Raw genomic sequence first — 27,068 nt, 5'->3', positions numbered from 1 at the left:
AGTATCCAGGCTGATAAGGGTAAATATATCACATAGCATTGAGGCTGAAAGAGGTAAATATTACACACCGTATCCAGGCTGATCGGGGTAAATATTTCACACAATATCCAGGCTGTTAGGGGTAAATATTTCACACAGTCTCCAGGCTGATAGCGGTAGATTTTTCACACGCTGTCCAGGCTGATAGGGGTAAATATTTCACACAGAATCCAGGCTGTTGGGGTACATATTTCCCACCGTCCCCATGATGAGAGGGGTAAATATTTCACACAGTATCCAGTCTGATAGGGGTAAATTTTTCACAGTCACCAGGCTGATAGAGGTAAATATTTCACACCGTATCCGGGCTCATAGGGGTAAATATTTCACAAAATATCCAGGCTGTTAGGGGTAAATATTTCACACACGATCCAGGCAGATAGAGTTAAATATTTCACACTGTCTCCAGGCAGATAGGGGTAAATATTTCACACAGTCTCCAGGCAGATAGGGTTAGATATTTCACACAGTATCCAGGCGGTTGGGGTACATATTTAACACAGTCTCCAGGCAGAAAGGGTTAAATATTTCACAGAGTCTCCAGGCTGATAGGTGTAAATATTTCACACAGTATCCAGGCTGATAGGGCTAAATATTTCACACAGTCTCCAGGCAGATAGGGGAAAATATTTCACACAGTATCCAGGCTGATATGGGTAAATATTTCACACAGTATCCAGGCTGTTAGCGGTACATTTTACACACTGTATCCAGGCTGATAGGGGAAAATATTTCACACAGTCTTCAGGCTGACAGGGGTAAATATTTCACACAGACTACAAGCTGATAGGGGTAAATATTTCAGACAGTCTCCAGGATGATAGGGGTAAATATGTAACACAATGTCCCGGCTGATAGGGGTAGAATTTTCACACATTATCCAGGCTGATAGGGGTAAATATTTCACACAGTATCCAGCCGGTTGGGGTATATATTTCACACCGTCCCCCGGATGATAGGAGTAAATATTTCACACAGTATCCAGTCTGATTGGGGTAAATTTTTCACACAGTCACCAGGCTGATAGGGGTAAATATTTCAGACGGTATCCAAGCTCATAGGGGTAAGTCTTTCACAAAATATCCAGGCTGTTGGGGTAAATATTTCACACAGTATCCGGACTGATTGAGGTAAATATTTCACACAGTCTCCAGGCAGATAGGGGTAAATATTTCACACAGTCGCTAGGCTGAGAGGGGTAAATATTTCACACAGTATCCAGGCTGATAGGGGAAAATATTTCACACAGTCTTCAGGCTGATAGGGGTAAATATTTCACACAGTCTCCAGGCTGTTAGGGCTAAATATTTCACACAGTATCCAGGCAGATAGAGGTAAATATTTCACACTGTCTCCAGGCAGATAGGTGTAAATATTTCACACAGTATCCAGGCTGATAGGGGAAAATATTTCACACAGTCTTCAGGCTGATAGGGGTAAATATTTCACACAGTCTCCAGGCTTATAGGGTTAGATATTTCACACAGTCTCCAGGCAGGTAGGGTTAAATATTTCACAGAGTCTCCAGGCTGATAGGGTTAAATATTTAACACAATGTCCCGGCCGATAGGTGTAGAATTTTCGCAAATTCTCCAGGCTGATAGGGGTAAATATTTCACACAGTATCCAGGCGGTTGGGTATATATTTCACACCGTCCCCAGGATGATAGGGGTGAATAGTTCACACAGTATCCAGTCTGATTGGGGTAAATTTTTCACACAGTCACCAGGCTGATAGGGGTAAATAGTTCAGACCGTATCCAAGCTCATAGGGGTAAGTCTTTCACAAAATATCCAGGCTGTTAGGGATAAATATTTCACACAGTATCCGGACTGATAGAGGTAAATATTTCCCACAGTCTCCAGGCAGATAGGGGTAAATATTTCTCACAGTACCTAGGCTGATAGGGGTAAATATTTCACACAGTCTTCAGGCTGATAGGGGTAAATATTTCACACAGTCTTCAGGCTGATAGGGGTAAATATTTCATACAGTCTCCAGGCTGATATGGGTAAATATTTCACACAATCTCCTGGCTGATAGGGGTAAATATTTCACACAGTATCCAGGCAGATAGAGGTAAATATTTCACACTGTCTCCAGGCAGATAGGGGTAAATATTTCACACAGTATCCAGCCTGATAGGGGAAAATATTTCACACAGTCTTCAGGCTGATAGGGGTAAATATTTCACACAGTATCCAGGCTGATAGCGGTAAATATTTCACACAGTCTCCAGGCTTATAGGGTTAGATATTTCACACAGTATTCAGGCGGTTGGAGTACATATTTCACACAGTCTCCAGGCAGATAGGGTTAAATATTTCTCAGAGTCTCGAGGCTGATAGGGTTAAATATTTAATACAATGTCCAGGCCGATAGGGGTAGAATTTTCACACATTCTGCAGTCTGATAGGCGTAAATATTTCACACAGTATCCAGGCGGTTGTGGTACATATTTCACATCATCCCAAGGATGATAGGGGTAAGTATTTCACACAGTATCCAGTCTGATAGGGGTAAATATTTCACACAGTACCTAGGCTGATAGGGGTAAATATTTCACACAGTCTTCTGGCTGATAGGGGTAATTATTTCACACAGTCTCCAGGCTGACAGGGATAGATATTTCATTTCGTATCCAGGATGATAGGGGTAAATATTTAACACAGTATACACGTTGATAGGGGTAAATATTACACACAGTCTCCAGGCTGATATGTGTAAATATTTCACACAGTCTCCAATCCGATAGGGGTAAATATTTCACACAGTATCCAGGCGGTTGGGGTACATATTTCACAATCACCCCAGGATGATAGGGTTAAATATTTCACAAAGTATCCAGGCTTATAGGGGTAAATATTTCACACAATTTCCAGGCCGATAGGGGTAAAATTTTCGCATATTCTCCGGGCTGATAGGGTAAATATTTCACACAGTCTCCTGACTGATAAAGGTAAATATTTCACACAGTCTCCAAGGTGATAGGGGTAAATATTTCAGACAGTCTCCAGGCTGATAGGTTTAAATATTTCACACAGTCTAAAGGCTGATAGGGGTAGATTTTTCACATGGTCTCCAGGCTGATAGGGGTAAATATTTCACACAGTATCCAGGCGGTTGGGGTACATATTTCACACCGTCCCCAGGGTGATAGGGGTAAATATTTCACACAGTATCCAGTCTGATAGGGGTAAATTTTTTACACAGTCACCAGGCTGATAGAGGTAAATATTTCACACCGTATCCAGGCTGATAGGGATAGATATTTCATTTCGTATCCAGGATGATAGGGGTAAATATTTCACACAGTATCCAGGCTGTTTTTGGTAAATATTACACACTGTATCCAGGCTGATAGGGGTAAATATTTCACACAGATCCAAGCTGATAGGGATAAATATTTCAGACAGTCTCCAGGAGGATAGGGGTAAATATGTCACACAGTATCCAGGCTGATAGGGGAAAATATATCACATAGTATCGAGGCTGATAGAGGTAAATATTTCACACCGTATCCAGGCTGATAGGGGTAAATATTTCACACAATATCCAGGCTGTGAGGGGTAAATATTTCACACAATATCCAGGCTGATAGGGGGAAAATAATTCACACAGTCTCCAGGCTGATAGGGGTAAATATTTCACACAAATTCCAGACTGATAGGGGTAAATTTTTCACACAGTCTCCAGGCTGATAGGGGTAAATATTTCACACTGTGTCCAGGATGATAGGGGTAAATATTTCAAACAGTGTCCAAGCTGATAGGGGTGAATATTTCACACAGTCTCCAGGATGATAGGGGTAAATATTTCACACAGTCTCCAGGTTGATAAGTGTAAATATTACACACAGTGTCCAGACTGATAGGGGTAAATATTTCACACAGTCTCCATGCTGGTAGGGGTAAATATTTCACACAGAACATATGTTGATAGGGGAAAATATTTCACACAGTGTCCAGGCTGATAGGGGTAGATTTTTCACAAAGTCTCCAGGCTGATAGGGGTAAATATTTCACACAGTATCCAGGCTGATAGGGATAGATATTTCATTTCGTATCCAGGATGATAGGGGTAAATATTTAACGCAGTATACAGCTTGATAAGAGTAAATATTACACACAGTCTCCAGGCTGATAGGGTTAGATATTTCACACAGTATCCAGGCGGTTGGGGTACATATTTCACACAGTCTCCAGGCAGAAAGGGTTAAATATTTCACAGAGTCTCCAGGCTGATAGGGGTAAATATTTCACACAATGTCCAGGCCGCTAGGGGTAGAATTTTCACACATTCTCCAGGCTGATAGTGTAAGTATTTCACACAGTCTCCAGGCTGATAGGGGTAATTATTTCACACAGTCTCCTGGCTGATGGGGGTAAATATTACACACAATCTCCAGGCTGAAAGGGGTAAATATTTCACACAGTACCTAGGCTGATAGGGGTAAATATTTCACACAATCTCCAGTCGGATAGGGGTAAATATTTCACACAGTCTCCAAGCTGATAAGGGTAAATATTTAAAACAGTCTCCAGGCTGATAGGGGTAAATAATTCACAATGTATCCAGGCTGATAGGGGTAAATATTACACACTGTATCCAGGCTGATAGGGGTAAATATTTCACACAGATCCAAGCTGATAGGGATAAATATTTCAGACAGTCTCCAGGAGGATAGGGGTAAATATGTCACACAGTATCCAGGCTGATAGGGGAAAATATATCACATAGTATCGAGGCTGGTAGAGATAAATATTTCACACCGTATCCAGGCTGATAGGGGTAAATATTTCACACAATATCCAGGCTGTGAGGGGTAAATATTTCACACATTATCCAGGCTGATAGGGGTAAATAATTCACACAGTCTCCAGGCTGATAGGGGTAAATATTTCACACAAATTCCAGACTGATAGGGGTAGATTTTTCACACAGTCTCCAGGCTGTTAGGGGTAAATATTTCACACTGTGTCCAGGATGATAGGGGTAAATATTTCACACAGTGTCCAAGCTGATAGGGGTGAATATTTCACACAGCCTCCAGGATGATAGGGGTAAATATTTCACACAGAACCTATGTTGATAGGGGAAAATATTTCACACAGTGTCCAGGCTGATAGGGGTAGATTTTTCACAAGGTCTCCTGGCTGATAGGGGTAAATAATTCACACAGTATCTAGGCTGATAGGGATAGATATTTCATTTCGTATCCAGGATGATAGGGGTAAATATTTAACACAGTATACAGGTTGATAAGAGTAAATATTACACACAGTCTCCTGGCTGATAGGGATAGATATTTCACAAAGTATCCAGGCGGTTGGAGTACATATTTCACACAGACTCCAGGCAGATAGGGTTCAATATTTCACAGAGTCTCCAGGCTGATAGGGGTAATTATTTCACACAATGTCCAGGCCGATAGGGGTAGAATTTTCACACATTCTCCAGGCTGATAGTGTAAGTATTTCACACAGTCTCCAGGCTGATAGGGGTAATTATTTCACACAGTCTCCAGGCTGATAGGGGTAAATATTACACACAGTCTCCAGGCTGATAGGGGTAAATATTTCACACAGTACCTAGGCTGATAGGGGTAAATATTTCACACATTCTCCAGTCGGATAGGGGTAAATACTTCACACAGTCTCCAAGCTGATAAGGGTAAATATTTAAAACAGTCTCCAGGCTGATAGGGGTAAATAATTCACAATGTATCCAGGCTGATAGGGGTAAATATTTCACACAGTATCCAGGCTGTTTTCGGTAAACATTACACACTGTATCCAGGCTGATAGGGGTAAATATTTCACACAGATCCAAGCTGATAGGGATAAATATTTCAGACAGTCTCCAGGAGGATAGGGGTAAATATGTCACACAGTATCCAGGCTGATAGGGGAAAATATATCACATAGTATCGAGGCTGATAGAGGTAAATATTTCACACCGTATCCAGGCTGATAGGGGTAAATATTTCACACAATATCCAGGCTGTAAGGGGTAAATATTTCACACAATATCCAGGCTGATAGGGGAAAATATTTCACACAGTCTTCAGGCTGATAGGGGTAAATATTTCACACAGTATCCAGGCTGATAGGGGTAAATATTTCACAGAGTCTCCGGGCAGATAGGGGTAATTATTTCACACAGTATCCAGGCTGATAGGGATAAATATTTCACACAGTACCTAGGCTGAGAGGGGGATATATTTCACAAATTCTCCAGGAGGATAGGGGTAAATATTTCACACAGTCTCCTGGCTGATAGGGGTAAATATTTCACAATGTTTCCTGGCTGATAGGGGTAAATATTTCACACAGTATCCAGGCTGTTAGCGGTAAATATTACACACTATATCCAGGCTGAAAGGGGTAATTATTTCACACAGACTCCAAGCTGATAGGGGTAAATATTTCAGACAGTCTCCAGGATGATAGGGGTAAATATGTCACACAGTATCCAGGCTGATAAGGGTAAATATATCACATAGCATTGAGGCTGAAAGAGGTAAATATTACACACCGTATCCAGGCTGATCGGGGTAAATATTTCACACAATATCCAGGCTGTTAGGGGTAAATATTTCACACAGTCTCCAGGCTGATAGCGGTAGATTTTTCACACGCTGTCCAGGCTGATAGGGGTAAATATTTCACACAGAATCCAGGCTGTTGGGGTACATATTTCCCACCGTCCCCATGATGAGAGGGGTAAATATTTCACACAGTATCCAGTCTGATAGGGGTAAATTTTTCACAGTCACCAGGCTGATAGAGGTAAATATTTCACACCGTATCCGGGCTCATAGGGGTAAATATTTCACAAAATATCCAGGCTGTTAGGGGTAAATATTTCACACACGATCCAGGCAGATAGAGTTAAATATTTCACACTGTCTCCAGGCAGATAGGGGTAAATATTTCACACAGTCTCCAGGCAGATAGGGTTAGATATTTCACACAGTATCCAGGCGGTTGGGGTACATATTTAACACAGTCTCCAGGCAGAAAGGGTTAAATATTTCACAGAGTCTCCAGGCTGATAGGTGTAAATATTTCACACAGTATCCAGGCTGATAGGGCTAAATATTTCACACAGTCTCCAGGCAGATAGGGGAAAATATTTCACACAGTATCCAGGCTGATATGGGTAAATATTTCACACAGTATCCAGGCTGTTAGCGGTACATTTTACACACTGTATCCAGGCTGATAGGGGAAAATATTTCACACAGTCTTCAGGCTGACAGGGGTAAATATTTCACACAGACTACAAGCTGATAGGGGTAAATATTTCAGACAGTCTCCAGGATGATAGGGGTAAATATGTAACACAATGTCCCGGCTGATAGGGGTAGAATTTTCACACATTATCCAGGCTGATAGGGGTAAATATTTCACACAGTATCCAGCCGGTTGGGGTATATATTTCACACCGTCCCCCGGATGATAGGAGTAAATATTTCACACAGTATCCAGTCTGATTGGGGTAAATTTTTCACACAGTCACCAGGCTGATAGGGGTAAATATTTCAGACGGTATCCAAGCTCAAAGGGGTAAGTCTTTCACAAAATATCCAGGCTGTTGGGGTAAATATTTCACACAGTATCCGGACTGATTGAGGTAAATATTTCACACAGTCTCCAGGCAGATAGGGGTAAATATTTCACACAGTCGCTAGGCTGAGAGGGGTAAATATTTCACACAGTATCCAGGCTGATAGGGGAAAATATTTCACACAGTCTTCAGGCTGATAGGGGTAAATATTTCACACAGTCTCCAGGCTGTTAGGGCTAAATATTTCACACAGTATCCAGGCAGATAGAGGTAAATATTTCACACTGTCTCCAGGCAGATAGGTGTAAATATTTCACACAGTATCCAGGCTGATAGGGGAAAATATTTCACACAGTCTTCAGGCTGATAGGGGTAAATATTTCACACAGTCTCCAGGCTTATAGGGTTAGATATTTCACACAGTCTCCAGGCAGGTAGGGTTAAATATTTCACAGAGTCTCCAGGCTGATAGGGTTAAATATTTAACACAATGTCCCGGCCGATAGGTGTAGAATTTTCGCAAATTCTCCAGGCTGATAGGGGTAAATATTTCACACAGTATCCAGGCGGTTGGGTATATATTTCACACCGTCCCCAGGATGATAGGGGTGAATAGTTCACACAGTATCCAGTCTGATTGGGGTAAATATTTCACACAGTCACCAGGCTGATAGGGGTAAATATTTCAGACCGTATCCAAGCTCATAGGGGTAAGTCTTTCACAAAATATCCAGGCTGTTAGGGATAAATATTTCACACAGTATCCGGACTGATAGAGGTAAATATTTCCCACAGTCTCCAGGCAGATAGGGGTAAATATTTCTCACAGTACCTAGGCTGATAGGGGTAAATATTTCACACAGTCTTCAGGCTGATAGGGGTAAATATTTCACACAGTCTTCAGGCTGATAGGGGTAAATATTTCATACAGTCTCCAGGCTGATATGGGTAAATATTTCACACAATCTCCTGGCTGATAGGGGTAAATATTTCACACTGTATCCAGGCAAATAGGGGTAAATATTTCACCAAATATCCAGGCTGTTAGGGGTAAATATTTCACACTGTCTCCAGGCAGATAGAGGTAAATATTTCACACAGTATCCAGCCTGATAGGGGAAAATATTTCACACAGTCTTCAGGCTGATAGGGGTAAATATTTCACACAGTATCCAGGCTGATAGCGGTAAATATTTCACACAGTCTCCAGGCTTATAGGGTTAGATATTTCACACAGTATTCAGGCGGTTGGAGTACATATTTCACACAGTCTCCAGGCAGATAGGGTTAAATATTTCTCAGAGTCTCGAGGCTGATAGGGTTAAATATTTAACACAATGTCCAGGCCGATAGGGGTAGAATTTTCACACATTCTGCAGTCTGATAGGCGTAAATATTTCACACAGTATCCAGGCGGTTGTGGTACATATTTCACATCATCCCAAGGATGATAGGGGTAAGTATTTCACACAGTATCCAGTCTGATAGGGGTAAATATTTCACACAGTACCTAGGCTGATAGGGGTAAATATTTCACACAGTCTTCTGGCTGATAGGGGTAATTATTTCACACAGTCTCCAGGCTGACAGGGATAGATATTTCATTTCGTATCCAGGATGATAGGGGTAAATATTTAACACAGTATACACGTTGATAGGGGTAAATATTACACACAGTCTCCAGGCTGATATGTGTAAATATTTCACACAGTCTCCAATCCGATAGGGGTAAATATTTCACACAGTATCCAGGCGGTTGGGGTACATATTTCACAATGACCCCAGGATGATAGGGTTAAATATTTCACAAAGTATCCAGGCTTATAGGGGTAAATATTTCACACAATTTCCAGGCCGATAGGGGTAAAATTTTCGCATATTCTCCGGGCTGATAGGGTAAATATTTCACACAGTCTCCTGACTGATAAAGGTAAATATTTCACACAGTCTCCAAGGTGATAGGGGTAAATATTTCAGACAGTCTCCAGGCTGATAGGTTTAAATATTTCACACAGTCTAAAGGCTGATAGGGGTAGATTTTTCACATGGTCTCCAGGCTGATAGGGGTAAATATTTCACACAGTATCCAGGCGGTTGGGGTACATATTTCACACCGTCCCCAGGGTGATAGGGGTAAATATTTCACACAGTATCCAGTCTGATAGGGGTAAATTTTTTACACAGTCACCAGGCTGATAGAGGTAAATATTTCACACCGTATCCAGGCTGATAGGGATAGATATTTCATTTCGTATCCAGGATGATAGGGGTAAATATTTCACACAGTATCCAGGCTGTTTTTGGTAAATATTACACACTGTATCCAGGCTGATAGGGGTAAATATTTCACACAGATCCAAGCTGATAGGGATAAATATTTCAGACAGTCTCCAGGAGGATAGGGGTAAATATGTCACACAGTATCCAGGCTGATAGGGGAAAATATATCACATAGTATCGAGGCTGATAGAGGTAAATATTTCACACCGTATCCAGGCTGATAGGGGTAAATATTTCACACAATATCCAGGCTGTGAGGGGTAAATATTTCACACAATATCCAGGCTGATAGGGGGAAAATAATTCACACAGTCTCCAGGCTGATAGGGGTAAATATTTCACACAAATTCCAGACTGATAGGGGTAAATTTTTCACACAGTCTCCAGGCTGATAGGGGTAAATATTTCACACTGTGTCCAGGATGATAGGGGTAAATATTTCAAACAGTGTCCAAGCTGATAGGGGTGAATATTTCACACAGTCTCCAGGATGATAGGGGTAAATATTTCACACAGTCTCCAGGTTGATAAGTGTAAATATTACACACAGTGTCCAGACTGATAGGGGTAAATATTTCACACAGTCTCCATGCTGGTAGGGGTAAATATTTCACACAGAACATATGTTGATAGGGGAAAATATTTCACACAGTCTCCAGGCTGATAGGGGTAGATTTTTCACAAGGTCTCCAGGCTGATAGGGGTAAATATTTCACACAGTATCCAGGCTGATAGGGATAGATATTTCATTTCGTATCCAGGATGATAGGGGTAAATATTTAACGCAGTATACAGCTTGATAAGAGTAAATATTACACACAGTCTCCAGGCTGATAGGGTTAGATATTTCACACAGTATCCAGGCGGTTGGGGTACATATTTCACACAGTCTCCAGGCAGAAAGGGTTAAATATTTCACAGAGTCTCCAGGCTGATAGGGGTAAATATTTCACACAATGTCCAGGCCGCTAGGGGTAGAATTTTCACACATTCTCCAGGCTGATAGTGTAAGTATTTCACACAGTCTCCAGGCTGATAGGGGTAATTATTTCACACAGTCTCCTGGCTGATGGGGGTAAATATTACACACAATCTCCAGGCTGAAAGGGGTAAATATTTCACACAGTACCTAGGCTGATAGGGGTAAATATTTCACACATTCTCCAGTCGGATAGGGGTAAATATTTCACACAGTCTCCAAGCTGATAAGGGTAAATATTTAAAACAGTCTCCAGGCTGATAGGGGTAAATAATTCACAATGTATCCAGGCTGATAGGGGTAAATATTACACACTGTATCCAGGCTGATAGGGGTAAATATTTCACACAGATCCAAGCTGATAGGGATAAATATTTCAGACAGTCTCCAGGAGGATAGGGGTAAATATGTCACACAGTATCCAGGCTGATAGGGGAAAATATATCACATAGTATCGAGGCTGGTAGAGATAAATATTTCACACCGTATCCAGGCTGATAGGGGTAAATATTTCACACAATATCCAGGCTGTGAGGGGTAAATATTTCACACATTATCCAGGCTGATAGGGGTAAATAATTCACACAGTCTCCAGGCTGATAGGGGTAAATATTTCACACAAATTCCAGACTGATAGGGGTAAATTTTTCACACAGTCTCCAGGCTGTTAGGGGTAAATATTTCACACTGTGTCCAGGATGATAGGGGTAAATATTTCACACAGTGTCCAAGCTGATAGGGGTGAATATTTCACACAGCCTCCAGGATGATAGGGGTAAATATTTCACACAGAACCTATGTTGATAGGGGAAAATATTTCACACAGTGTCCAGGCTGATAGGGGTAGATTTTTCACAAGGTCTCCTGGCTGATAGGGGTAAATAATTCACACAGTATCTAGGCTGATAGGGATAGATATTTCATTTCGTATCCAGGATGATAGGGGTAAATATTTAACACAGTATACAGGTTGATAAGAGTAAATATTACACACAGTCTCCTGGCTGATAGGGATAGATATTTCACAAAGTATCCAGGCGGTTGGAGTACATATTTCACACAGACTCCAGGCAGATAGGGTTAAATATTTCACAGAGTCTCCAGGCTGATAGGGGTAATTATTTCACACAATGTCCAGGCCGATAGGGGTAGAATTTTCACACATTCTCCAGGCTGATAGTGTAAGTATTTCACACAGTCTCCAGGCTGATAGGGGTAATTATTTCACACAGTCTCCTGGCTGATGGGGGTAAATATTACACACAATCTCCAGGCTGAAAGGGGTAAATATTTCACACAGTACCTAGGCTGATAGGGGTAAATATTTCACACATTCTCCAGTCGGATAGGGGTAAATATTTCACACAGTCTCCAAGCTGATAAGGGTAAATATTTAAAACAGTCTCCAGGCTGATAGGGGTAAATAATTCACAATGTATCCAGGCTGATAGGGGTAAATATTACACACTGTATCCAGGCTGATAGGGGTAAATATTTCACACAGATCCAAGCTGATAGGGATAAATATTTCAGACAGTCTCCAGGAGGATAGGGGTAAATATGTCATACAGTATCCAGGCTGATAGGGGAAAATATATCACATAGTATCGAGGCTGGTAGAGATAAATATTTCACACCGTATCCAGGCTGATAGGGGTAAATATTTCACACAATATCCAGGCTGTGAGGGGTAAATATTTCACACATTATCCAGGCTGATAGGGGTAAATAATTCACACAGTCTCCAGGCTGATAGGGGTAAATATTTCACACAAATTCCAGACTGATAGGGGTAAATTTTTCACACAGTCTCCAGGCTGTTAGGGGTAAATATTTCACACTGTGTCCAGGATGATAGGGGTAAATATTTCACACAGTGTCCAAGCTGATAGGGGTGAATATTTCACACAGCCTCCAGGATGATAGGGGTAAATATTTCACACAGAACCTATGTTGATAGGGGAAAATATTTCACACAGTGTCCAGGCTGATAGGGGTAGATTTTTCACAAGGTCTCCTGGCTGATAGGGGTAAATAATTCACACAGTATCTAGGCTGATAGGGATAGATATTTCATTTCGTATCCAGGATGATAGGGGTAAATATTTAACACAGTATACAGGTTGATAAGAGTAAATATTACACACAGTCTCCTGGCTGATAGGGATAGATATTTCACAAAGTATCCAGGCGGTTGGAGTACATATTTCACACAGACTCCAGGCAGATAGGGTTAAATATTTCACAGAGTCTCCAGGCTGATAGGGGTAATTATTTCACACAATGTCCAGGCCGATAGGGGTAGAATTTTCACACATTCTCCAGGCTGATAGTGTAAGTATTTCACACAGTCTCCAGGCTGATAGGGGTAATTATTTCACACAGTCTCCAGGCTGATAGGGTTAAATATTACACACAGTCTCCAGGCTGATAGGGGTAAATATTTCACACAGTACCTAGGCTGATAGGGGTAAATATTTCACACATTCTCCAGTCGGATAGGGGTAAATACTTCACACAGTCTCCAAGCTGATAAGGGTAAATATTTAAAACAGTCTCCAGGCTGATAGGGGTAAATAATTCACAATGTATCCAGGCTGATAGGGGTAAATATTTCACACAGTATCCAGGCTGTTTTCGGTAAACATTACACACTGTATCCAGGCTGATAGGGGTAAATATTTCACACAGATCCAAGCTGATAGGGATAAATATTTCAGACAGTCTCCTGGAGGATAGGGGTAAATATGTCACACAGTATCCAGGCTGATAGGGGAAAATATATCACATAGTATCGAGGCTGATAGAGGTAAATATTTCACACCGTATCCAGGCTGATAGGGGTAAATATTTCACACAATATCCAGGCTGTAAGGGGTAAATATTTCACACAATATCCAGGCTGATAGGGGTAAATAATTCACACAGTCTCCAGGCTGATAGGGGTAAATATTTCACACAAATTCCAGACTGTTAGGGGTAATTTTTTCACACAGTCTCCAGGCTGACAGGGGTAATTATTTCACACTGTGTCCAGGATGATAGGGGTAAATATTTCACACAGTGTCCAAGCTGATAGGGGAAAATATTTCACACAGTGTCCAGGCTGATAGGGGTAGATTTTTCACAAGGTCTCCAGGCTGATACGGGTAAATATTTCACACAGTATCCAGGCGGTTGGGGTACATATTTCACACTGTCCCCAGGGTGATAGGGGTAAATATTTCACACAGTATCCAGTCTGATAGGGGTAAATTTTTCACACAGTCACCAGGCTGATAGAGGTAAATATTTCACACCGTATCCAGGTTCATAGGGGTAAATATTTCACACAGTCTCCAGGCTGATAGGGTTAATTATTTCACACCGTATCCAAGCTCATAGGGGTAAGTATTTCACAAAAGATCCAGGCCGTTAGGGGTAAATATTTCACAGAGTATCCGGGCTGATAGAGGTAAATATTTCACACAGTCTCCAGGCAGATAGGGGTAAATATTTCACACAGTACCTAGGCTGATAGGGGTAAATATTTCACACTGTCTCCAGGCCGATAGGGCTAATTATTTCATATCGTATCCAGGATGATACGGGTAAATATTTACCACAGTATACAGGTTGATAGGGGTAAATATTACACACAGTCTCCAGGCTGATGTGTGTAAATATTTCAGATTTTCTCCATTCCGATAGAGGTAAATATTTCACAGAGTATCCAGGCGGTTGGTGTACATATTTCACAATGACCCCAGGATGATAGGGTTAAATATTTCACAAAGTATCCAGGCTGATAGGGGTAAATAGTTCACAAAGTTTCCTGGCCGATAGGGGTAAAACTTTCACATATTCTCCGGGCTGATAGGGTAAATATTTCTCACAGTCTCCAGGCTGAAAAAGGTAAATATTTCACACAGTCTCCAAGCTGATAGGGGTAAATATTTCAGACAGTCTCCAGGCTGATAGGTTTAAATATTTCACTCAGTCTCCAGGCTGATAGGGGTAGATTTTTCACACGGTGTCCAGGCTGATAGGGGTAAATATTTCAGACAGTATCCAGGCGGTTAGGGTACATATTTCACACCGTCTCCTTGATCATAGGGGTAAATATTTCATACAGTATCCAGTCTGATAGGGGTAAATTTTTCACACAGTCACCAGGCTGATAGGGGTAAATATTTCACACTGTATCCAGGCAAATAGGGGTAAATATTTCACAAAATATCCAGGCTGTTAGGGGTAAATATTTCACACAGTGTCCAGGCAGATAGAGGTAAATATTTCACACAGTATCCAGGCTGATAGTGGTAAATATTTCACACAGTCTCCAGGCTTATAGGATTAGATATTTCACACAGTATCCAGGCGGTTGGAGTATATATTTCACACAGTCTCCAGGATGATAGGGTTAAATATTTCAAAGAGTCTCCAGGCTGATAGGGTTAAATATTTAACACAATGTCCCGGCCGATAGGTGTAGAATTTACAAACATTCTCCAGGCTGATAGGGGTAAATATTTCACACAGTATCCAGGCGGTTGGGGTATATATTTCACACAGTCACCAGGCTGATAGGGGTAAATATTTCAGCCCATATCCAAGCTCATAGGGGTAAGTCTTTCACAAAATATCCAGGCTGATAGGGGTAAATATTTCACACAGTATCCGGACTGATAGAGGTAAATATTTCACACAGTCTCCAGGCTGTTAGGGGTAAATATTTCACACAGTCGCTAGGCTGATAGGGGTAAATATTTAACACAGTCTTCAGGCTGATAGGGGTAAATATTTCACACAGTCTCCTGGCTGATAGGTGTAAATATTTCACACATTCTCCAGGCTGATAGGGGTAATTATTTCACACAGTCTCCAGGCTGATAGGGATAGATATTTCATTTCGTATCCAGGATGATAGGGGTAAATATTTCACACAATGTCCAGGCCGATAGGGGTAGAATTTTCACACATTCTCCAGGCTGATAGTGTAAGTATTTCACACAGTCTCCAGGCTGATAGGGGTAATTATTTCACACAGTCTCCAGGCTGATAGGGGTAAATATTACACACAGTCTCCAGGCTGATAGGGGTAAATATTTCACACAGTCGCTAGGCTGATAGGGGTAAATATTTCACACAGTCTCCAGGCTGATAGGGGTAAATATTTCACACAGTACCTAGGCTGATAGGGGTAAATATTTCACACAGTCTTCTGGCTGATAGGGGTAATTATTTCACACAGTCTCCAGGCTGACAGGGATAGATATTTCATTTCGTATCCAGGATGATAGGGGTAAATATTTCACACCGTATCCAGACTGATAAAGGTAAATATTTCACACAATATCCAGGCTGTTAGGGGTAAATATTTCACACAGTATCCAGGCTGATAGAGGTAAATATTTCACACAGTATCCAGGCTGATAGGGGTAAATATTACACACAGTCTCCAGGCTGATAGGGGTGAATATTTCACACAGTCTGCAGGATGATAGGGTTAAATATTTCACACAGTCTCCACGTTGATAGGTGTAAATATTACACACAGAGTCCAGACTGATAGGGGTAAATATTTCACAAAGTGTCCAGGCTGATAGGAGTAAATATTTCCCACAATGTCCAGTCATATAGGTCTAAATATTTCACTCCGTGTCCAGACTGATAGGGGTAAATATTTCACAAAATGTCCAGGCTGATAGGGGTAAATATTTCACACAATGTCCAGTCATATAGGGCTAAATATTTCACACAGTGTCCAGATTGATAAGGGGTAAATATTTCACAAAGTGTCCAGGCTGATAGGAGTAAATATTTCACACAGGCACCAGGCTGATAGAGTAAATATTTCACTCAGTATTAAGACTGATAGGGCTAAATATTTCACACAGTATCCAGGCTGATAGACGTAAATATTTCACAAAGTCTCTAGGCTGATAAGGATAGATATTTCACACAGTATCCAGGAGGTTGGGGTACATATTTCACACATTCTCCAGGCAGATAGGGTTAAATATTTCACAGAGTCTCCAGGCAGATAGGGGTAAATATTTCACACAGTATCCAGGCTGATAGGGGGAAATATTTCACACATTCTCCAGGCTGATAGGGGTAATTATTTCACACAATGTCCAGGCCGATAGTGGTAGAATTTTCACAAATTCTCATGGCTGATAGGGTAAATATTACACACAGTCTCCAGGCTGATAGGGGTAAATATGTCACTCAGTACCTAGGCTGATAGGGGTAAATATTTCACAAATTCTCCAGGCCGATAGGGGTAAATATTTCACAATGTATCCAGGCTGATAGGGGTAAATATTTCACACAGTATCCAGGCTGTAAGAGGTAAATATTTCAGACAGACTCCAGGATGATAGGGGTAAAAATTTCACACAGTATCCAGGCTGATAGGGGTAAATATTTCACATAGTATCGAGGCTGATAGAGGTAAATATTTCATACAGTATCCAGGCTGATAGGGGTAAATATTTCACACAATATCCAGTCTGATAGGGCTAAATATTTCACACGATCTCCAGGCTGATCGGGCTAATTATTTCATACAGTCTCCAGGCTGATAGGTGTAAATAGTTCATACATTCTCCAGGCTGATAGGGGTAATTATTTCACACAGTCTCCAAGCTGATTGGGGTAAATATTTCACACAGTCTCCAGGCTGATAGAGGTAATTATTTCAAACAGTCTCCAGGCTGATAGGGGTGAATATTACCCACAGTCTCCAGGCTGATAAGGGTAAATACCTAACACACTACCTAGGCTGATAGGGCTAAATATTTCAGACAGTCCACAGGCTGATAGGGATAGATATTTCACACCGTATCCAGGATGATAAGGGTATATATTTCACACAGTCTCCATGCTGGTAGGGGTAAATATATCACACATTCTCCATGCTGATAGGGCTAAATATTTCACACAGTATCCAGGTTGATAGGGGTAAATATTACACACAGTCTCCAGGCTGATAGTGGTAAATATTTCACACAGTACCTAGGCTGATAGGGGTAAATATTTCAAACAGTCTTCACGCTGATAGGGGTAAATATTTCACACATTCTCCAGGCAGATCGGGGTAAATATTTCACACAGTACCTAGGCTGATTGGGGAAAATATTTCACACAGTATCCAGGCAGATAGGGGTAAATATTTCACACAGTCTCCAGGCGGATAGGGGTAAATATTTCACACGGTCTCCAATCTGATAGGGGTTAATATTTAACACAGTCTCCAGGCTGATAGGGGTACATATTAGACAATGTATCCAGGCTGATAGGGGTAAATATTTCACACAGTATCCAGGCTGTTAGAGTTAAATATTACACACTGTATCCAGGCTCATAGGGGTAAATATTTCACACAGTATCCAGGCTAATAGGGGTAAATTTATCACACAGTCACCAGGCTGATAGGGGTAAATATTTCAAACAGTATCCAGGCTGATATGGTAAATATTTCACACAATATCCAGGCTGTTATGGGTAAATATTTCACACAGTATCCAGGCTGATAGGGGTAAATATTACACACAGTCTCCAGGCTGATAGGGGTGAATATTTCACACAGTCTGCAGGATGATAGGGTTAAATATTTCACACAGTCTCCACGTTGATAGGTGTAAATATTACACACAGAGTCCAGACTGATAGGGGTAAATATTTCACAAAGTGTCCAGGCTGATAGGAGTAAATATTTCCCACAATGTCCAGTCATATAGGTCTAAATATTTCACTCCGTGTCCAGACTGATAGGGGTAAATATTTCACAAAATGTCCAGGCTGATAGTGGTAAATATTTCACACAGTGTCCAGGCTGATAGGAGTAAATATTTCACACAATGTCCAGTCATATAGGGCTAAATATTTCACACAGTGTCCAGATTGATAAGGGGTAAATATTTCACAAAGTGTCCAGGCTGATAGGGGTAAATATTTCACACAGGCACCAGGCTGATGGAGTAAATATTTCACTCAGTATTCAGACTGATAGGGCTAAATATTTCACACAGTATCCAGGCTGATAGACGTAAATATTTCACAAAGTCTCTAGGCTGATAAGGATAGATATTTCACACAGTATCCAGGAGGTTGGGGTACATATTTCACACATTCTCCAGGCAGATAGGGTTAAATATTTCACACAATATCCAGGCTGTTATGGGTAAATATTTCACACAGTCTCCAGGCTGATAGGGATAGATATTTCACATATTATCCAGGCGTTTGGGGTACATATTTCACACAGTCTCCATGCAGATAGGGTTAAATATTTCACAGATTCTCCAGGCTGATAGGTGTAAATATTTCACACAGTATCCAGGCTGATAGGGGTAAATATTTCACATATTATCCAGGCTGATAGAGGTAAATATTTCACACAGTATCCAGGCTGATAGGGGTAACTATTTCACACAATATCCATGCTGATAGGGCTAAATATTTCACACGTTCTCCAGGCTGATAGGGCTAATTATTTCACACAGTCTCCAGGCTGATAGGCGTAAATATTTAAGACACTACCTAGGCTGATAGGGGTAAATGTTTCACACAGTCCCCAGGCAAATGGGGATAGAAATTTCACATCATATCCTGGATGATAGGGGTATATAATTCACACAGTATCCAGGCTGCTAGGGGTAAATATTACAGACAGTCTCCAAACTGATATGTGTAATTATTTCACAAAATCTCCATGCCGTTAGGGGAAATATTTCACAAAGTATCCAGGCGGTTGGGGTACATATTTCACAGAGTCCCCAGTCTGATGGGGTTAAATATTTCACACAGTCTCCAAGCTGATAGGGCGAAATATTTCAGACAGTCTCCAGGATGATAGGGATAAATATTTCACACAGTATCCAGGCTGATAGGGGTAAATTTTTCAGACAGTATCCAGGCTGATACGGGTAAATATTTCAGACCGTATCCATGCTGATAGGGGTAAATAATTCACGCAATATCCAGGCTGTTAGGGGTAGATTTTTCACACAGTATCCAGGCTGATAGAGGTAAATATTTCAGACAGTATCCAGGCTGATAGGGGTAACTATTTCACATTGTGTCCAAGCTGATAGGAGTAAAAATTTCACACCGTCTCCACGCTGATAGGGGTAAATTTTTCATACGGTCTCCAGGCTGATAGAGGTAAATATTTCACACCGTCTCCACGCTGATAGGGATAAATTTTTCACACAGTCTCCAGGCTGATAGGGGAAAATATTACACACAGTCTCCAGGCTGATAGGGGTAAATATTTAACACACTACCTAGGCTGATAGGGGTAAATATTTCACACAGTCCACAGGCTGATAGGGATAGATATTTCACATCGTTTCCAGGATGATAGGGGTATATATTTCACACAGTATCCAGGTTGATAGAGTAAATATTACACACAGTCTCCAGGCTGATATGTGTAAATGTTTCACAAAGTCTCCATTCCGTTAGGGGAAATATTTCACAAAGTATCCAGGCGGTTGGGGTACATATTTCACAGAGTCGCCAGTGTGATAGTGTTAAATATTTCACACAGTCTCCAAGCAGATAGGGGGAAATATTTCAGACAGTCTCCAGGATGTTAGGGGTATATATTTCAAACTGTTTCCAGGCTGATAGGGGTAAATTATTCAGACAGACTCCAGGCTGATACGGGTAAATATTTCACACCGTATCCAGGCTGATAGGGGTAAATATTTCACGCAATATCCAGGCTGTTAGGGGTAAATGTTTCACACAGTATCCAGGCTGATAGGGGTAAATATTTCACACAGTATCCAGGCTGATAGGGGTAAATATTTCACACAGTCTCCACGCTGATAGGGGTAAATTTTTTATACGGTCTCCAGGCTGATAGGGGTAAATATTTCACACAGTATCCAGGCTGATAGGGGTAAATATTTCACACAGTGTCCAGGCTGATAGGGGTAAATATTTCACACTGTCTCCATGCTGATAGGGGTAAATTTTTCATACGGTCTCCAGGCTGATAGGGGTAAATATTTCACACAGTATCCAGGCAGATAGGGGTAAATATTTAACACAGTCTCCAGGCTGATAGGGGTAAATATTTCACGCAATATCCAGGCTGTTGGGGTAAATATTTCACACCGTATCCAGGCTGATAGGGGTAAATATTTCACGCAATATCCAGGCTGATTGGGGTAAATATTTCACAATGTATCCAGGCTGATAGGGGTAAATATTTCAGACAGAATCCAGGCTGTTAGCGGTAAATATTACACACAGTATCCAGGCTGATATGGGTAAATATTTCACACAATCTCCAAGCTGATAGGGGTAAATATTTCAGACAGTTTCCAGGATGATAGGGGTAAATTTTTCAGACAGTCTCCAGGCTGAGAGGGTAAATATTTCACACCGTATCCAGGGTGATAGGGGTAAATATTTCACACATTATCCAGCCTGATAGAGGTAAATATTTCACATAATATCCAGGCTGATAGGGCTAAATACTTCACACAGTCTCCAGGCTGATAGGGGTAAATATTACAGACAGTCTCCAAACTGATATGTGTAATTATTTCACAAAATCTCCATGCCGTTAGGGGAAATATTTCACAAAGTATCCAGGCGGTTGGGGTACATATTTCACAGAGTCCCCAGTCTGATGGGGTTAAATATTTCACACAGTCTCCAAGCTGATAGGGCGAAATATTTCAGACAGTCTCCAGGATGATAGGGATAAATATTTCACACAGTATCCAGGCTGATCGGGGTAAATTTTTCAGACAGTCTCCAGGCTGATACGGGTAAATATTTCAGACCGTATCCATGCTGATAGGGGTAAATAATTCACGCAATATCCAGGCTGTTAGGGGTAGATTTTTCACACAGTATCCAGGCTGATAGAGGTAAATATTTCAGACAGTATCCAGGCTGATAGGGGTAACTATTTCACATTGTGTCCAAGCTGATAGGAGTAAAAATTTCACACCGTCTCCACGCTGATAGGGGTAAATTTTTCATACGGTCTCCAGGCTGATAGAGGTAAATATTTCACACCGTCTCCACGCTGATAGGGATAAATTTTTCACACAGTCTCCAGGCTGATAGGGGAAAATATTACACACAGTCTCCAGGCTGATAGGGGTAAATATTTAACACACTACCTAGGCTGATAGGGGTAAATATTTCACACAGTCCACAGGCTGATAGGGATAGATATTTCACATCGTTTCCAGGATGATAGGGGTATATATTTCACACAGTATCCAGGTTGATAGAGTAAATATTACACACAGTCTCCAGGCTGATAGAGGTAAATATTTCAGACAGTATCCAGGCTGATAGGGGTAACTATTTCACACTGTGTCCAAGCTGATAGGAGTAAAAATTTCACACCGTCTCCACGCTGATAGGGGTAAATTTTTCATACAGTCTCCAGGCTGATAGGGGTAAATATTTCAGACAGTATCCAGGCTGACAGGGGTAAATTTTTCACACAGTCTCCAGGTTGATAGAGGTAAATATTTCACACCGTCTCCACGCTGATAGGGATAAATTTTTCACACAGTCTCCAGGCTGATAGGGGAAAATATTACACACAGTCTCCAGGCTGATAGGGGTAAATATTTAACACACTCCCTAGGCTGATAGGGGTAAATATTTCACACAGTCCACAGGCTGATAGGGATAGATATTTCACATCGTTTCCAGGGTGATAGGGGTATATATTTCACACAGTATCCAGGTTGATAGAGTAAATATTACACACAGTCTCCAGGCTGATATGTGTAAATATTTCACAAAGTCTCCATTCCGTTAGGGGAAATATTTCACAAAGTATCCAGGCGGTTGGGGTACATATTTCACAGAGTCGCCAGTGTGATAGTGTTAAATATTTCACACAGTCTCCAAGCAGATAGGGGGAAATATTTCAGATAGTCTCCAGGATGATAGGGGTATATATTTCAAACAGTATCCAGGATGATAGGGGTAAATTATTCAGACAGACTCCAGGCTGATACGGGTAAATATTTCACACCGTATCCAGGCTGATATGGGTAAATATTTCATGCAATATCCAGGCTGTAAGGGGTAAATGTTTCACACAGTATCCAGGCTGATAGAGGTAAATATTTCACACAGTATCCAGGCTGATAGGGGTAAATATTTCACACAGTCTCCACGCTGATAGGGGTAAATTTTTTATATGGTCTCCAGGCTGATAGGGGTAAATATTTCACACAGTATCCAGGCTGATAGGGGTGAATATTTCACACAGTGTCCAGGCTGATAGGGATAAATATTTCACACTGTCTCCACGCTGATAGGGGTAAATTTTTCATACGGTCTCCAGGCTGATAGGGGTAAATATTTCACACAGTATCCAGGCAGATAGGGGTAAATATTTAACACAGTCTCCAGGCTGATAGGGGTAAATATTTCACGCAATATCTAGGCTGTTGGGGTAAATATTTCACACCGTATCCAGGCTGATAGGGGTAAATATTTCACGCAATATCCAGGCTGATTGGGGTAAATATTTCACAATGTATCCAGGCTGATAGTGGTAAATATTTCAGACAGAATCCAGGCTGTTAGCGGTAAATATTACACACAGTATCCAGGCTGATATGGGTAAATATTTCACACAATCTCCAAGCTGATGGGGGTAAATATTTCAGACAGTTTCCAGGGTGATAGGGGTAAATATTTCACACATTATCCAGCCTGATAGGGGTAAATATTTCACATAATATCCAGGCTGATAGGGCTAAATACTTCACACAGTCTCCAGGCTGATAGGGGTTATTATTTCACACAGTCTCCAGGCTGATACGGCTAAATATTACACACAGTGTTCTGACTGATAGGGGTAAATAGTTCACACATTCTCCAGGGTGATAGGGGTAATTATTTCACACAGTCTCCAGGCTGAGAGGGCTAATTATTTCAAACAGTCTCCAAGCTGAAAGGGGTAAATATTTCAGACAGTCTCCAGGATGATAGGGGTAAATATGTCACACAGTATCCAGGCAGATAGGGGGAATTATATCACATAGTATCGAGGCTGATAGAGGTAAATATTTCACACCGTATCCAGGCTGTAAGGGGTAAATATTTCACAAAATATCCAGGCTGATAGGGGTAAATATTTCACACAGTCTCCAGGCTGATAGGGGTAGATATTTCACACAGTCTCCAGGCTGATAGGGTTAATAATTTCACACTGTGTCCAGGATGATAGGGGTAAATATATCACACAGTGTCCAAGCTGATAGGAATGAATATTTCACACAGTCTCCAGGATGATAGGGGTAAATATTTCACACAGTCTCCAGGTTGATAGGTGTAAATATTACACACAGTGTCCAGACTGATAGGGGTAAATATTTCACACAGTGTCCAGGCTGATAGAGGTAAATATTTCACACAGTATCCAGTCTGATAGGGGTAAATATTTCACACTGTCTCCACGCTGATAGGGGTAAATTTTTCATACGGTCTCCAGGCTGATAGCGGTAAATATTTCATACAGTCTCCAGGCTGATAGGGGTAAATATTTCACGTAATATCCAGGCTGTTGGGGTAAATATTACACACAGTATCCAGGCTGATAGGGGTAAATATTTCACACAGTGTCCAGGCTGATCAGGGTAAATATTTCACACTGTCTCCACGCTGATAGGGGTAAATTTTTCCTATGGTCTCCAGGCTGATAGGGGTAAATATTTCACACAGTATCCAGGCTGATAGGGGTAAATATTTAACACAGTCTCCAGGCAGATAGGGGTAAATATTTCACGCAATATCCAGGCTGTTGGGGTAAATATTTCACACCGTATCCAGGCTGATATGGGTAAATATTTCACGCAATATCCAGGCTGATAGGGGTAAATATTCCACAATGTATCCAGGCTGATAGAGGTAAATATTTCAGACAGTTTCCAGGATGATAGGGGTAAATTTTTCACACAGTCTCCGGGCTGAGAGGGGTAAATATTTCACATAATATCCAGGCTGATAGGGCTAAATACTTCACACAGTCTCCAGGCTGATAGGGGTTATTATTTCACACAGTCTCCAGTCTGATAGGGGTAAATATTTCAGACAGTCTCCAGGATGATAGGGGTAAATATGTCACACAGTATCCAGGCAGATAGGGGGAAAATTTATCACATAGTATCAAGGCTGATAGAGGTAAATATTTCACACCGTATCCAGGCTGATAGGGGTAAATATTTCACACAATATCCAGGCTGTAAGGGGTAAATATTTCACAAAATATCCAGGCTGATAGGGGTAAATATTTCACACAGTCTCCAGGCTGATAGGGTTAATAATTTCACACTGTGTCCAGGATGATAGGGGTAAATATATCACACAGTGTCCAAGCTGATAGGGGTGAATATTTCACACAGTCTCCAGGATGATAGGGGTAAATATTTCACACAGTGTCCAGGCTGATAGGAGTAAATATTTCACACAATGTCCAGTCATATAGGGATAAATATTTCACACAGTGTCCAGATTGATAAGGGGTAAATATTTCACAAACTGTCCAGGCTGATAGGGGTAAATATTTCACACAGGCACCAGGCTGATAGACGTAAATATTTCACAAAGTCTCTCGGCTGATAAGGATAGATATTTCACACAGTATCCAGGAGGTTGGGGTACATATTTCACACATTCTCCAGGCAGATAGGGTTAAATATTTCACAGAGTCTCCAGGCAGATAGGGGTAAATATTTCACACAGTATCCAGGCTGATAGGGGGAAATATTTCACACATTCTCCAGGCTGATAGGGGTAATTATTTCACACAATGTCCAGGCCGATAGTGGTAGAATTTTCACACATTCTCATGGCTGATAGGGTAAATATTACACACAGTCTCCAGGCTGATAGGGGTAAATATGTCACTCAGTATCTAGGCTGATAGGGGTAAATATTTCACAAATTCTCCAGGCCGATAGGGGTAAATATTTCACACAGTCTCCAATCTGATAGGGGTAAATATTTAACACCGTCTCCAGGTTTATAGGGGTAAATATTTCACAATGTATCCAGGCTGATAGGGGTAAATATTTCACACAGTATCCAGGCTGTAAGAGGTAAATATTTCAGACAGTCTCCAGGATGATAGGGGTAAAAATTTCACACAGTATCCAGGCTGATAGGGGTAAATATTTCACATAGTATCGAGGCTGATAGAGGTAAATATTTCATACAGTATCCAGTCTGATAGGGGTAAATATTTCACACAATATCCAGTCTGATAGGGCTAAATATTTCACACGATCTCCAGGCTGATCGGGCTAATTATTTCATACAGTCTCCTGGCTGATAGGTGTAAATAGTTCATACATTCTCCAGGCTGATAGGGGTAATTATTTCACACAGTCTCCAAGCTGATTGGGGTAAATATTTCACACAGTCTCCAGGCTGATAGAGGTAATTATTTCAAACAGTCTCCAGGCTGATAGGGGTGAATATTACCCACAGTCTCCAGGCTGATAAGGGTAAATACCTAACACACTACCTAGGCTGATAGGGCTAAATATTTCAGACAGTCCACAGGCTGATAGGGATAGATATTTCACACCGTATCCAGGATGATAAGGGTATATATTTCACACAGTCTCCATGCTGGTAGGGGTAAATATATCACACATTCTCCATGCTGATAGGGCTAAATATTTCACACAGTATCCAGGTTGATAGGGGTAAATATTACACACAGTCTCCAGGCTGATAGTGGTAAATATTTCACACAGTACCTAGGCTGATAGGGGTAAATATTTCAAACAGTCTTCACGCTGATAGGGGTAAATATTTCACACATTCTCCAGGCAGATCGGGGTAAATATTTCACACAGTACCTAGGCTGATTGGGGAAAATATTTCACACAGTATCCAGGCAGATAGGGGTAAATATTTCACACAGTCTCCAGGCGGATAGGGGTAAATATTTCACACAGTCTCCAATCTGATAGGGGTTAATATTTAACACAGTCTCCAGGCTGATAGGGGTAAATATTAGACAATGTATCCAGGCTGATAGGGGTAAATATTTCACACAGTATCCAGGCTGTTAGAGTTAAATGTTACGCACTGTATCCAGGCTCATAGGGGTAAATATTTCACACAGTATCCAGGCTGATAGGGGTAAATTTATCACACAGTCACCAGGCTGATAGGGGTAAATATTTCAAACAGTAT

Source organism: Carcharodon carcharias, chromosome 17 (genome assembly GCF_017639515.1).
Source record: "Carcharodon carcharias isolate sCarCar2 chromosome 17, sCarCar2.pri, whole genome shotgun sequence".
Classification (NCBI taxonomy): Eukaryota; Metazoa; Chordata; class Chondrichthyes; order Lamniformes; family Lamnidae; genus Carcharodon; species Carcharodon carcharias.
This window is presented reverse-complemented; position numbering follows the sequence as displayed.